Source organism: Sminthopsis crassicaudata, chromosome 3 (genome assembly GCF_048593235.1).
Source record: "Sminthopsis crassicaudata isolate SCR6 chromosome 3, ASM4859323v1, whole genome shotgun sequence".
Taxonomy (NCBI): domain Eukaryota; kingdom Metazoa; phylum Chordata; class Mammalia; order Dasyuromorphia; family Dasyuridae; genus Sminthopsis; species Sminthopsis crassicaudata.
The window spans coordinates 194736194-194750287 of NC_133619.1; the positions used below are offsets into that span (position 1 = coordinate 194736194).

A 14094-nucleotide genomic window follows, 5' to 3' on the forward strand; every position below is an offset into this window, starting at 1 on the left:
TTATTTTAGAATCCTATTTTAATTATTTTTGTGTGTAATTTACATGTGTGAGATGTGAAAATTTTATTCTTGATTGAAAAGATTTCAAGAAGAAAGAAGCAATAATAGTAAACAGAAATATTACTAATCATTAACCAGAATAATTATAAAAATCAAATTGTATGTCTCTTATGATTTTTATATAACTATGATTGAATTTTAATTTTAGAAAAATGTATTGTAATAGCTAGGGAGAGAAAACTTAATGAATTTAATTTAGGCACAAATGCCTTAAGTAGATTGAAATCATTTCTATAGCTGTTAACTATTTGAGAAAAATTAACCCTTGTAGAAGAAAAAACACTTTTCTACTTTCAATTTTTGTTAAATGTCAAAAAGTAAACTACATTTTAATATTTAAATAAAGAAATGTCAAAACATTTCCAATTGCTATAGATACAATATGTTTCCAACATCTTTAATCCTTAAGCCTAAATATCCAATAGGATTTCCTAGAATCCTTTGAGACTTTTTTTTAAGTTCCTTCTCATTTTGAATTCAAGAGTCTTGTTTCTTCTTTTGAGGCATCCCTGGAAAACCTTCTATGTCTCTGCACTGTATGAATGAGAGTACAAGTGTATTATTCTCATAACTCTTCACTCAAATGGAAAGATGCTCTAAAAAGGACATCCATAGTTGCTAGGGGATCAAAATGCATGCTCAATGCCCTAACTCCTTAACTTTTCCTTGTGTAATTTAAAAAACATTAATGATAATTAATTTAAAACTATTAATTAAAATTAATAGTTCTATTTTATTGGCAAGATAACCAGAAAGTTTGTAATATATTAGAAAGCATTTTATTAGACCACATTTCAGTTTGCAATATCAATGAAGAGAATAACATTTGAAGGAGGTAAAAAACAAATTAGCAGACATTTTCTTTTTTTAATTAATTTTATAATTATAACTTTTTTTTTGATAGTACATATGCATGGGTAATTTTTTACAACATTATCCCTTGCATTCCCTTCTGTTCCGAATTTTCCCCTCCTTCCCTCCACCCCCTCCCCTAGATGGTAGGCATTCCCATACATATTAAATATGTTATAGTATATCCTAGATACAATGTATGTGTGCAGAACTGAATTTTTTGTTGTTGTTGTAAAGGAAGAATTGGATTCAGAAGGTAAAATAACCTGGGAAGAAAAACATAAATGCAAACAGTTTACACTCATTTCCCAGTGTTTCTTCTCTGAGTGTAGCTGATTCTGTCCATCATTGATCTGAGTTAGATCTTCTCTTTGTTGAAGAGAGCCACTTCCATCAGAATACATCCTCATACAGTATTGTTTTTGAAGTGTGTAATGATTTCCTGGTTCTACTCATTTCATTCAGCACCAGTTCATGTAAGTTTCTCCAAGCCTCTCTGTATTCATCCTCAGCATACACTTTCTGACATGAAGTACCATAGTCTGATAGTAGAAAAGCTTTACTAGATGATGTTGGCTGGATTCCTTCTTGTTCCACTGGCAATTCCTTTTCTTGGCTTCCATTTTGGAAAAGGGTCAAGACCAACCAACTTTTCAAATTTTATTTCATTCTGGGTTATGTTTCAAACTTTCATGCATGTCACCTGAATTATAGCCTCCCACAACCTCTTTAAGTTCTCTTTTGGGTTATAACTGCCCCCATTAAAGTATAAGTCCTTTCAGGTCAGAATGTCTGTTTCATTGTTTACATCTGTTTCCCTAGTGCTGAGCACACTGCCTGGCACATAGTAAACATATAATAAATGTTTGTTGCCTTAGTAATATCCTATTGTGATTTAATTTCCTTTCTTTCTTTCTTTCTTTCTTTCTTTCTTTCTTTCTTTCTTTCTTTCTTTCTTTCTTTCTTTCTTTCTTTCTCTCTCTTTCTTTCTTTCTTTCTTTCTCTCTCTCTCTTTCTTTCTTTCCTTCTTTCTCTCTTCCTTTCTTTTTCTTTCTTTCTTTGTTTCTTTGTTTCTTTCTTTCTTTTTTTCTTTCTTTCTTTCTTTCTTTCTTTCTTTCTTTCTTTCTTTCTTTCTTTCTTTCTTTCTTTCTTTTTCTTTCTTCTTCTTCTTCTTCTTCTTCTTCTTCTTCTTCTTCTTCTTCTTCTTCTTCTTCTTCTTCTTCTTCTTCTTCTTCTTCTTCTTCTTCTTCTTCTCCTCTCTCTCTCTCTCTCTCTCTCTCTCTCTCTCTCTCTCTCTCTCTCTCTCTCTCTCTCTCTCTCTCTCTCTTTCCCTCTCTCTTTCTCTCACAATTGGGGTTAAATGACTTGCCTAGAGTCCCATAGCTAGTAAGTGTTAAGTTTCTGAGGTGAGATTTGAATTCAGGTCTTGACTTCAGGGGCAGAGCTCTACACACTGCACCATCAAGTTACCCCTGTAATTTAATTTTCTATGGGAAGAAATAAGGTGATATAATGGATTTACTGCAAAATTCAAAAGCAAAGGGACTAGGTACAGATTTTGGCTTTGATACTTACCATTTTGGTCAAATTACTTAATATATATAGATCTGCTTCCTAAGCTATAAAAATGAGTATATTAGAATAATTCTCAGGTTTCTTTTCAAAGTCCACATTCTTCATCTTAAAACTAAGCTAAATTTTAATATAGATGTACATATGTAAAGATATGAATATATATGTATATACGTCTACCCATATTATGTTTGTTCTTTTTGCTCCCAAATTTAGCATTTACTTTTTTGATTCAATTATTCATTTCAATTATTCATGCATCTTTTGGTATTGTATATACATATATAGTGTATGTATACAAAACACATATGTAATGTATAATTACATATATACATACATGTGGAATGATACTGAATAACAAGGGCATTATGTTTATAATGAGCCAATCAGAATGGAAACTTACATTTTATGAAAATAATATAGTGAAGGAAAATATAATATTAATACCTAGCATTTATATAATATTGTAAGATTAGCTAGGCACTTTATATTTATCTTTGATGTTCACAAAAACTCTGGGAGATAGATGCTATTATTATCTCCATTTTATAAATGATGAGACTAAAGCCAGGAGGTTAAATGGTTTGCAAATAGCTATTAAGTATCTTAAGCTGAATTTGAATTTAGATCTCAATGACTTCAGACCCAGAGTTCTCTCCACTCTATCACCTAGTTGCTTCTTCTATGTAGTATTATAATATTCTTTTTAGACCTGAATCATCTATTAAATAAAATAGTTTTATTCAGTGAGTTTTTTATGATTGATAAGAATTTAAATAAATGAATTGACACATAATAAATTTGTTTTCTAAGAATTATCAATTCCTGAATCAGAAATATTAGCAATTATTTACTTAATATAGAAATATCTTACTTTAAGCAAACATGCTAATTAAGAATTTATTTTCAAAACTAACTTCTAGACAATGTTTCAGAATCAATATATCTTCAACCCAGTTTCCTACATCTTAATATCTATATTAAGGCCAATGGAAAGAATTATGATATGGGTCGTAGCACATTGATAACAATAGTTTGCATGCAAGAATCAATATAAAATGTTGTTCCCCCATCCTGGCTAGTAATGCAGTTTTGAAGATTTTTTTTAATTAAATATTTTCAGATTCCTTTACTATCATGATTATCCTCCTCTCGAGATCTTAATTTGTCCATATGCTTCCTTAAATGCATCTTTCAAAAATAAATATCAAAATCCATTTCTATAGTAATCGAGTGTTTGATACACCCAAAGACCCCAGCTTGTAGGATAAGAACTTATGACCTGAAAAAAATTGCTGAAAAAACTGGAACATAGGATGGTAAAAACGAGACATGGACCAACATCTAGCACCCTATCTTCCAAGATAAGGTCAAAATGGGTTCATGACTTAGAAAAGGTGATACTATAAGTATATATTAGAAGAATAAGGGATAGTCTATATCTTGGATCTGTAAAAAAGGGAGGAACTTTTAGCCAAGAAGAACTTGAAAACATTATGAAATACAAAATGAATCATTTTGATTATATTAAAGATTTTCTGCATAAACAAAACTAATGCAGCCAAGATTAGAAGGGAAGTGGAAATCTGGGGATAAAATTTTATATGCAATATCTCTGATAAAAGCCACATTTCTAAAATATATAGAGAATTGACTCAAATTTGTAAGAATACAAGCCAATCCCCAATTAATAAATAGCCAAAGAATATTGAGTAGACTATTTTCAGAAGAAATTAAAGCCATTTTTAGTCATATGAAAAAATGCTCTAAATTACATTGTATAGAGAAATGCAAAAGGAAAAGATAAGGATGAATATGGGGAGAAAAGGAGGTAAAATTGGGACACTAAGGCATTGTTGGTATATTTGTGAATTGAGCCATTTTCCAAAGCAATTTATAACTATGCCCAATGGTTATCATTTTACTTTTGATGCAGCAGTGTATCTACTGGGGCTGTATCCTAAAGATATCATAAAAAAGGAAAAGGATGAACATGTGCAAAAATGTTTGTAGTAGACCTTTTTATAAGGACAAAGAACTGGAAATTGAGTGGATGTTCCTCACTTAGGGAATGCCTGAATAACTTATGGTATATGAATTACTATAATATTATTGTTCTATAAGAAAAGATGAACAGGCTGATTTCAGAAAAGTCGTGAAAGACTTACATGAAGTGATGCTAAGTGAAAGGAGCGAATTTAGTACACAGTAACAAGATTATGTGATGATCAACTGTAATGATGTTGGCTCTTTTCAACAATAAGGTGATTGAAGGCAATTGTAATGAGAGTTATCTGCATCCAGAGAGAGAACTATGAAACTGAATGTGGATCAAAGCATAGTATTTTCTCCATTTTTGTTGTTATTTGTTTGTTTGCTAGCTTTTTTTAAAGTTTGTGTCTCATGCTTTTTATCCCCTTTGGATTCAATTGTGTATGTGTGCCATATGACAAATATGGAAATGTGTTTGGAAGAATTGTACATGTTTGATCTACATGGGATTGCTTGCTGTCTAGAAGAGAGAGTAGAAGGAAGAGAGAGATAGAAATAAATTGGAACCCAAGATTTGCAAAGGTAATTCCCTGAGGCAATTGGGATTAAGTGACTTGTTCAGGGTCACACAGCTAGGAAGTGTTAAGTGTCTGAGCCAGATTTGAACTCTGGTAGTCCTGAGTTCAAGGATGGTATTCTCTCCACTGCATCACCTAGCTGCTCCCAAAGGTAAATTTTTTTTAATTTTAATTTTATTTTATAATTATAACATTTTTTGATAGTACATAAGCATGGGTAATTGTTTACAACATTATCCCTTGCACTTACTTCTATTCAGATTTTTTCCCTTCCTCCCCCAACCCCCTCCCCCAGAAGGCAAGCAGTCTTATATATGTTAAATATATTACAGTATATTCTAGATACAATATATGTGTGTAGAACCGAATTTTTTGTTGCACAGGAAGAATTGGATTCAGAAGGTAAAAATACCAGTTTATATTCATTTCCCAGTGTTCTTTTTCTGGATGTAGCTGGTTCTGTCCATCATTAATCAATTGGAATTGGATTAGCTCTTCTCTATGTTGAAGAAATCCACTTCCATCAGCATACATCCTCGTACAGTATCATTGTTGAGGTGTATAATGATCTTCTGGTTCTGCTCGTTTCACTCAGCATCAGTTGATGTAAGTCTCTCCAAGCCTCTCTGTATTTCTCCTGTTGGTCATTTCTTATAGAACAATAATATTCCATAACATTCATATACCATAGTTTACCCAACCATTCTCCAATTGATGGACATCCATTCATCTTCCAGCTTCTAGCCACTATGAAAAGGGCTGCCACAAACATTTTGGCACATACAGGTCCCTTTCCCTTCTTTAGTAGTTCCTTGGGGTATAAGCCCAGTAGTAGTATGGCTGGGTCAAAGGGTATGTACATTTTGATAACTTTTTGGGCCTAATTCCAGATTGCTCTCCAGAATGGTTGGATTCTTTCACAACTCCACCAACAATGCATCAGTGTCCCAGTTTTCCCACAGCCCCTCCAACATTCATCGTTATTTGTTCCTGCCATCTTAGCCAATCTGACAGGTGTGTAATGATACCTCAGAGTTGTCTTAATTTGCATTTCTCTGATCAATAGTGATGTGGAACACTCTTTCATATGAGTGGAAATAGTTTTAATTTCATCATCTGAAAATTGTCTGTTCATATCCTTTGACCATTTATCAATTGGAGAATGGCTTGATTTCTTATAAATTAAAGTCAATTCTCTGTATATTTTGGAGATGAGGCCTTTATCAGAACCTTTAATTGTAAAAAAATTTTCCCAATTTGTTACTTCCCTTCTAATCTTGTTTGCATTAGTTTTGTTTGTGCAGAAACTTTTTAATTTGGTGTAATCAAAAAAATGTTCTATTTTGTGATCAATAATGGTCTCTAGTTCTCCCTTGGACACAAACTCCTTCCTCCTCCACAAGTCTGAGAGGTAAACCATCCCATGTTCCTCCAATTTATTTATGATTTCGTTCTTTATGCCTAAATCTTGGACCCATTTTGATCTAATCTTAGTATGTGGTGTTAAATGTGGGTCCATGCCTAGTTTCTGCCACACTAATTTCCAGTTTTCCCAGCAGTTTTTGTCAAATAATGAATTCTTATCCCAAAATTTGGGATCTTTGGGTTTGTCAAAGATTAGATTGCTATTTTTATTCACTATCTTGCCCTGTGAACCTAACCTATGCCACTGATCAACTAGTCTATTTCTTAGCCAATACCAAATGGTTTTGGTGACTGTTGCTTTATAATATAGCTTTAAATCAGGTACACTTAGACCACCTTCCTCTGAGTTTTTTTTCATTAGTTCCCTTGCAATTCTCGACCTTTTATTCTTCCATATGAATTTTGTTGTTATTTTTTCTAGGTCATTAAAATAATTTCTTGGGAGTCTGATTGGTATAGCACTAAATAAATAGATTAATTTGGGGAGTATTGTCATCTTTATTATATTCGCTCAGCCTACCCAAGAACACTGAATGTCTTTCCAATTATTTAAATCTGACTTTATTTTTGTGGCAAGTGTTTTGTAATTTTGCTCATATAATTCCTGACTCTCCTTTGGTAAATATATTCCCAAATATTTTATACTATCAACTGTTATTTTGAATGGAATTTCTCTTTGTATCTCTTGCTGTTGGATTGTGTTGGTAATGTATAAAAATCCTGAGGATTTACCCAAAGGTAAATTTTGAAAATTATCTTTGTATGTATTTGGAAAAATAAAATACTATTTAAAAAAAAATCTGTATATTTTCCTGAACCAGGGTACTCCTTGAGATTGTGAGATTATAAAGTATACCTCCAGTTACCTGCATATCTGGATAGTACTTCTCTTAATGCATTTGAGTTTTCCTTGGCCTGAAGTCATATAGTAAGGTGGTTGCAGAATCAAGATGAGAACTCAACTTTTAGACACTCAAACTAAGGCTCTGTTCATTGTTTACTCTCTCTCTCCAAATATATATATAATTCAGTATTGGACTGAAATATGATGAAAAATTATTTCATGTTTAAAATGGAAATATAACTACCTTTTAACAACAGCAGGTGTTAAGTTGCCAATTAAAATAAAAATCAACTGTCACAGTAACAATTTGTAATTATGCTTTCCTGATTTTTACTCTTATGTCTTTTATTTTGCATAAGTCCACACAACCTTAATTTAGATGTATCTTTCCTAATGATTCAACATCGAAGCTCCCTGAGGAATCAGTGTTGCTTACCTGTCCCCAGGAATGTGACCAATGCAGAGCTCATGCAATGACTTGCTGCTGTGACAAAATTAAACATTTAGATCTCCTGTCAGTGCTGAGATTTGTACTTCTGGCAGAATTCAAGAAAATGTCACAGGAGACCAGACCTGTATGTGGCATGATCTCGCCTGTCAGAGAAACTGGCATATAAAATTTCCTTTATAGTAACTCTGTTTTTAAGTATTAATGACAAGCCTTATTTTGTGGAAAAATAAATTGTGACATGAAGCAGTGTCACATAAAGGCTATAATTTTTAGTACTTAGAAACTTGATTTGTTGTGGGTTTTTATTATTATTATTATAGGATATCACTGTCAACTTTAAAAGATATAGCAAAACTACTTGATGTTGCAAGTTTTCTGGCAACACAGTATTTCTTGCTTTTCTAATGGGCAGAAGTAAAATTGCTTAAATTCATTTTATTGTTTGGTAACAATGAAAAATACTAAGTTTCTGAATTTGGCTTGATTATGCCTTAAACATAGTGGACATTTAAATGTTTTATTGTATTCTGATAAAGTACATTTTTTTGGTTTATCACTTCTCCAACATTTCCTCTACTGCTGAAGGGCTATATATCAATGTTATATAACATTTTCATGATGGCACTGAGTATGGTTAGCCTAAAGAAAAAAAAAAGAGAAGACTTTAGGGAAACATGGCTACTGCTGTCAAATATTGAAGGTCTGTTTTATGGGAGAATGAGTAAATTTTGTTTAGGTGCAGAGGACAGGACTAGGAATAGGTGGGCATTGAAGCAAATATAAAGGCTTCAGTTTGATATACTAAAAAACTTCTTAATAATCATAATTACCCCAAAGTATAATGGGCAGCTTCCAGCAGTACCTGGTTCCCCTTCACTGAAGAATCACAGGAAAGCTTATAGATGATAACATGTTTGGTGTCAATATTGTAAAGAAGATTCTTTTTCAGTTACAAATTGGAAGAGGTGATTTAAATTCTTTCTAATTTTAAGATTCTGTGTTTTTGTTTTTAACTTACTTACTCTAATCTATTTGATTTATTTGACTTTCTACTTGAGTTCATTCTAGATTAGTTGATTTTTGTCTTCCATTAAAACCAGAAATAAGTGACTGACTATAAGCTTCCTAAGGTCAAAGGCACTGTAATCTCTATTGTTCATAGAATGAGGCAGCATGCCTTTCACTTAACAAATATTCTTTAACTAATTGTTGAATGACATAATAAATATATTTGGTATTTATTTGGATCATCTGTCTCAGATAATTGACCTTGATTGTTAATTGACCCTGAAGTCTGGTATTAAAAATAAAGGAATGAACCAAAAGCAGGAACTCAGAAATGATTGCATAACATACATTAGGAAATTAAGTGACATATTAAGCCTTAACTTCTATTGTTGACTATATTGACACACTGCATTGTTTTAATATTAATTAAAAATAATTGTGCTGTTGTGCTTTCTTAGCTTTAATTAACATAAGCTCTTCAAAACTAAAGTGGCAGCAAAATACTACATTGGTAATTTATAGTATTAACAGTGGCCCCAGATGATAGGCAATACTGTAATTCCCTTGTAGGGCTCCACTGATGTCACACTGCTAATGGGAACACCAATGAACCTGAGAATGAAAAACAAACAAAGATTTGAGGAGAATGGCTTTGTCTCACATTAATTGTTGGTAGTTTTTTCCCTAATATCTGGACTAGAATATTTTTTCCTCTATGATAATATATATATTCTATTATTTAAGGTGAATAGTGAAACATTTTGTGACTGCATTATTAGATAAGTAGCAATAAAATCTTGGTAGGTAAAAAAGGATTTAAGGAAAATTTCTAGCTCATTAATGATGAATATAGTTAAGAAACAAAATATAGGTCAGCTATAGAAAATAATAAAACAGGGACAGCTACTTGGCACAGTAGATAGAGGACCAGCCCTTAAGTTGGGAGCACCTGAGTTCAAATCTGGTCTCAGACACTTTTAATACTTCCTAATTGTGTAACCCTAGGCAAGTCATATAACCTCAATTGCCTCAGGAAAGAATAAAACAGAAAGCCCTTGAACAATTTATAGATATGCTACATGACTTCTGTACAAATTATTTTTATACATTTATTGCCTCAATATTTATACTTGTATCTAATTCAAAATGATAGAAATTTATTATATGTTACCTTTGAAAGAATTATATTATTAAAGAAGAAAATAGGTTTTTCTGATACTAAAAAAGATTGTACTTTCCAGGATCACATATCAAATATGGGTAAGATAATATGCTCCTAGTGCATACTGGATGGAAAATAGCTGGGATTTAAAATATGTCACTGATTCCTCATTTTAGTTTACTTGGCACTTGCAATTTTACCAACAAATTAATACTCTCTAAAACTCTTGTTAATAAAGAGAGACAGCGTTTCTCTGTTGGGGAGAAGTAAACAAACAATGATAAGTATTTCATGTTCTATGTCTATTTGGACTGCTGATTAAAGAATATTTGGGATGAGATGAGATTTGTGGCATCAACTTTTACACTGCTTCTATTATTTGTAATAAAATTTAGTAATAGACTCATGATTTGGAATTAAATAAAATTATAAGTAATATTCTAACCCTAAGTCATAAATTTGCATAGGAACTTTGACTTAAATCAATGCTTCGCAAAAAGCAGTGAAAAGATTAAACTCAAATATAATAACTTTTTGGCTTCTTTTTTCTGCCTTCTTAGGCAATCTGACAATATTCCTACATCTTAACATATAAGATCTTGGAACTCTTTAGAAATGAGAGTCAGAAGATGACTCCTCTACTCCTCATCCCCTATCATGTCTTAGAAACATTTGTAGTACCATTGTTCACAAATTTTATTTAGCCTTTTTAAAAATATATTTTCCCCAATTACATGTGAAGATAATTTTTAACATTCATTTTTACAAGATTTTGAGTTCCAAATTTTGCTTTCTCCCTCCCTTCCTTTTTCTCTTCCAAAAATGGTAGACAATTTGATACAAGTCATAAATGTGATCATGTAAAATGAATTCCCTTCTTAGTCACAGTTCTGAAAAAAGAAACAGATCAAAGAAATAAACATGAAAAATAATAAAGTGGAAAAAAATGCTTCCATCTATACCGAGAGTCCATCAGTTTTTTGTTTGTTTTTTTTTTTTTGATCTGGATATGGTAGCATTTTCCTTTGTGATTTCTATTTGTCTTGGATCATTATGTTGTTGAGAAGAATTGATTCATTCATTGTTGATCATTACCCAATATTGCTGATTCTGTGTACCTAGTTTTCCTGGTTCTATTCATTTCCCTTTGCATCAGTTTAAATAAGCCTTTCCAGTTTTTTTCTGAAATATGTTTGTTTATTATTCCTTGTGGCACAATAATTTTGCATTACATTCATATACCACATCTTTTTTCCACCATTTCCCAATTGATGGGCATCCCGTCAATTTCCAATATTTTGCCACCCCAAGTTGTTACAAATATTTTTGCTCATAGAGGTCTTTTTCCTTTTTTAAAAAATCTTTTTGGGCCTTATAGTACAGTGTAGTATAATGCAGTGTAGTATAGTATAGTATACCCTCCTTCCTGTGGGTATAATGTAATTTTCTTGACAGTTAGATATAACTATATATTTGGAACTCCAAACTGTTTGGATCAGTTTACAACACCAATTGTGTATGCACCCACTTTTTCCATATCCTCTCCAACATTTATCATTTTCCTTTTTTGTCATATTGGTTACTCTGATAAGTGTGAGGTGATACCTCATTGTTGTTTTAATTTCCATTTCTCTAATTAAAAGTGTTTTAGAGCATGTATTCATAGGCCTAGAGATAGCTTTGATTTCTTTGTCTAAAACCTGCCTGTTCATATCATTTGACCAATCATGAATTGGGGAGGGATTATATTATTATAAATTTGACTAAGTTCTCTTATGTTCTCTTTATAATAAAAATTATTTCCTAGCCTTTTGCTTTCTAATTTTGGTTGCACAAAAGCTTTTATTTTAATATAATTAAAATTATCTATTTTATATTTTATAATGCTTTCTATAGCTTTTTTGGTCATGAATTCTTCCCTTCCCCATATATTTGACAGATAAACTTTCTTTGCTCTTCTCATTTGTTTGTCTATATTATGCAACTGAATATTCAGAGAACATTCCATTATATCATCTGCAAAGAGTGATAATTTTGTGATAACTCATTGCCTATTCTAATTCCTTCAATTTCTTTTCTTCTCTTAATTCTATAGCTAATATTTCTAATACTGTATTAAATAATAGTGCATATACTGGTTATCTTCTTGCTTCTTCCATGATCTTATTGTAAAGGTTTCTGGCTTCTCTCCACTTATTGATGGTTTTAGATAGATATTAATTATCATTTTAATAAACACTCCCTTTATTCCTGTATTCCATATAGTAGAGAATATACTGGTTTTATATAAGATTTTATATAAAATACTGGTTTTAATAAGAATTGGTGCTATATTTTGTCAAATGCTTTTTTGCATCTATTGAGACAATCATATGATTTCTGGTGGTTTTATAATTGATATGCTCAACCGTGTTGATAGTTTTCCCAATATTGAACTAACCTTGCATTCCTGATGTAAATTCCACCTGGCCATAGTATGTAATCCTTGTGATATATGGTTGTAAACACCTTGTTAGTGTTTTGTTCAAAATTTTTGCATCGATATTTATTAGGGAAATTGGTCCACTATTTTCTTTCTCTGTTTAGTTCTTTTTGGTTTAGATATTAATACTATATTTGTGTCAAAAAAGAAATTTAGTGGGACTTCTTCTATTTTAGTTTGTTTTTTTTTAATTAATCTGATGGCCAAAAAACCCACATCCTTTAATGTGTTGGTTTTTTGTTTGTTTTGTTTTGTTTTTTAAGTAAGGGAGAGATAGTGGCTTCATGGACCACAGTGAAAAATGGCAAGATAGGAACTTAAATCATCCGAATCCAAAGATTGTTATTATATCAATTGGAAAGTAAAAGGACAGAAGACTTAGCTTTTATAATTTGTAAGTGCAGTTTCTAGAATAATGGTGAGACCATTGGTGAACCATCAAAGGGAAAGATGAAAAAAACATAATTTCATATTAGACATTTAAAATTTGACTTGGCAGCTAGGTATTAAGCCACAAAGAAATAACTTGTACTGGAAATGTGAATCTGTAGATTATTGTCTAAGTTAGAGAAACAAATTTTAAAATCTTCATAAAAGTGACATGTGAAGACATCATAGTAAGATGTGATCATTAGAGCAAGAAGAGATTAGCTTCAGCAATGCTCTTTAGGTGATACACACATTAAGGAAAGCAAAGAAAAAGAAGTTATGGAAGGAAACAAGATGAGAAGTTATAAAAAGAAAAAGGAAATTTACATGAATTTAGTGTCAATGAAATTAAGAGATAGTGAATATGCTCTAGAATTTTTGAATTCTACATCATAAAGTTGTCTGAGATAATGGAGTCAATCGATATCACATAAAATTTAGTCAGAAAACAGTATCAAATGAAAAAAGATGAAATATGAAAAATGTGTTTAATCCTATTTGATTTAGTTTAGATCATAAGATCATTAAAAGACTGAGAGGCAGATATTTGGGACAGTGAATAGAGCACTAGAGTTGAATTAGGAAGGCAAGTTCAAATATGATCTAAGACACTGGCTATGTGACTCCAGACAAATCACTTAATCTTTGCCTCAGTGTCCTCATTTATAAAGGGATAATAATATCACCTATTGCACTAGGTTGTTGCAAAGATCAAATTCAATAATATTAAATAAAATGTTTCCTGCTGTACCTGACACATAATAAGCACTTTATAAATACTATGTATCCTTAGTTATTATTCCACCAATACTATAGGCTTCTAGACAGTATAATAAGTTATTTTCTTTTCTAGAAACTAGTCAATGAAAAAAGAAAGCATGATTTTTTGGAAATCAAAACCCTTAAGTGAAAGTTTTTTTTTTGTTTGTTTGTTTGTTTGTTTGTTTTGTTTTGTTTGTTTTGTTTTGTTTTGTTTTTAATTGTTAACATGGAGTACTGAGAATATTTAGAAGCAAAGCAGAGTGAAAGGACAAAGAAATTGAAAATACATCTAAGAAAGGTGATGATTGCTATATTAACATCTTAGAAGAGACAGAGATGAAAACACAAGTTAAAGAGCTAACATTGAAGATCTAGTTTTTTTTAAATTAGCTATTAGATATGGGTAGGTTAGAGAAGAAACACTGGGAAATGAGTGTAAACTGTTAGCATTTTTTGTTTTTCTCCCCAGGTTATTTT

General features: G+C 31.5%; 1 protein-coding gene across 3 annotated transcripts in view; it reads left to right on the forward strand.

Annotated features, from left to right (window-relative positions):
• Positions 1-14094, forward strand: part of CADM2 (cell adhesion molecule 2) — a 1499715-nt gene that overhangs the window by 684646 nt on the left and 800975 nt on the right. The window lies entirely within an intron of this gene.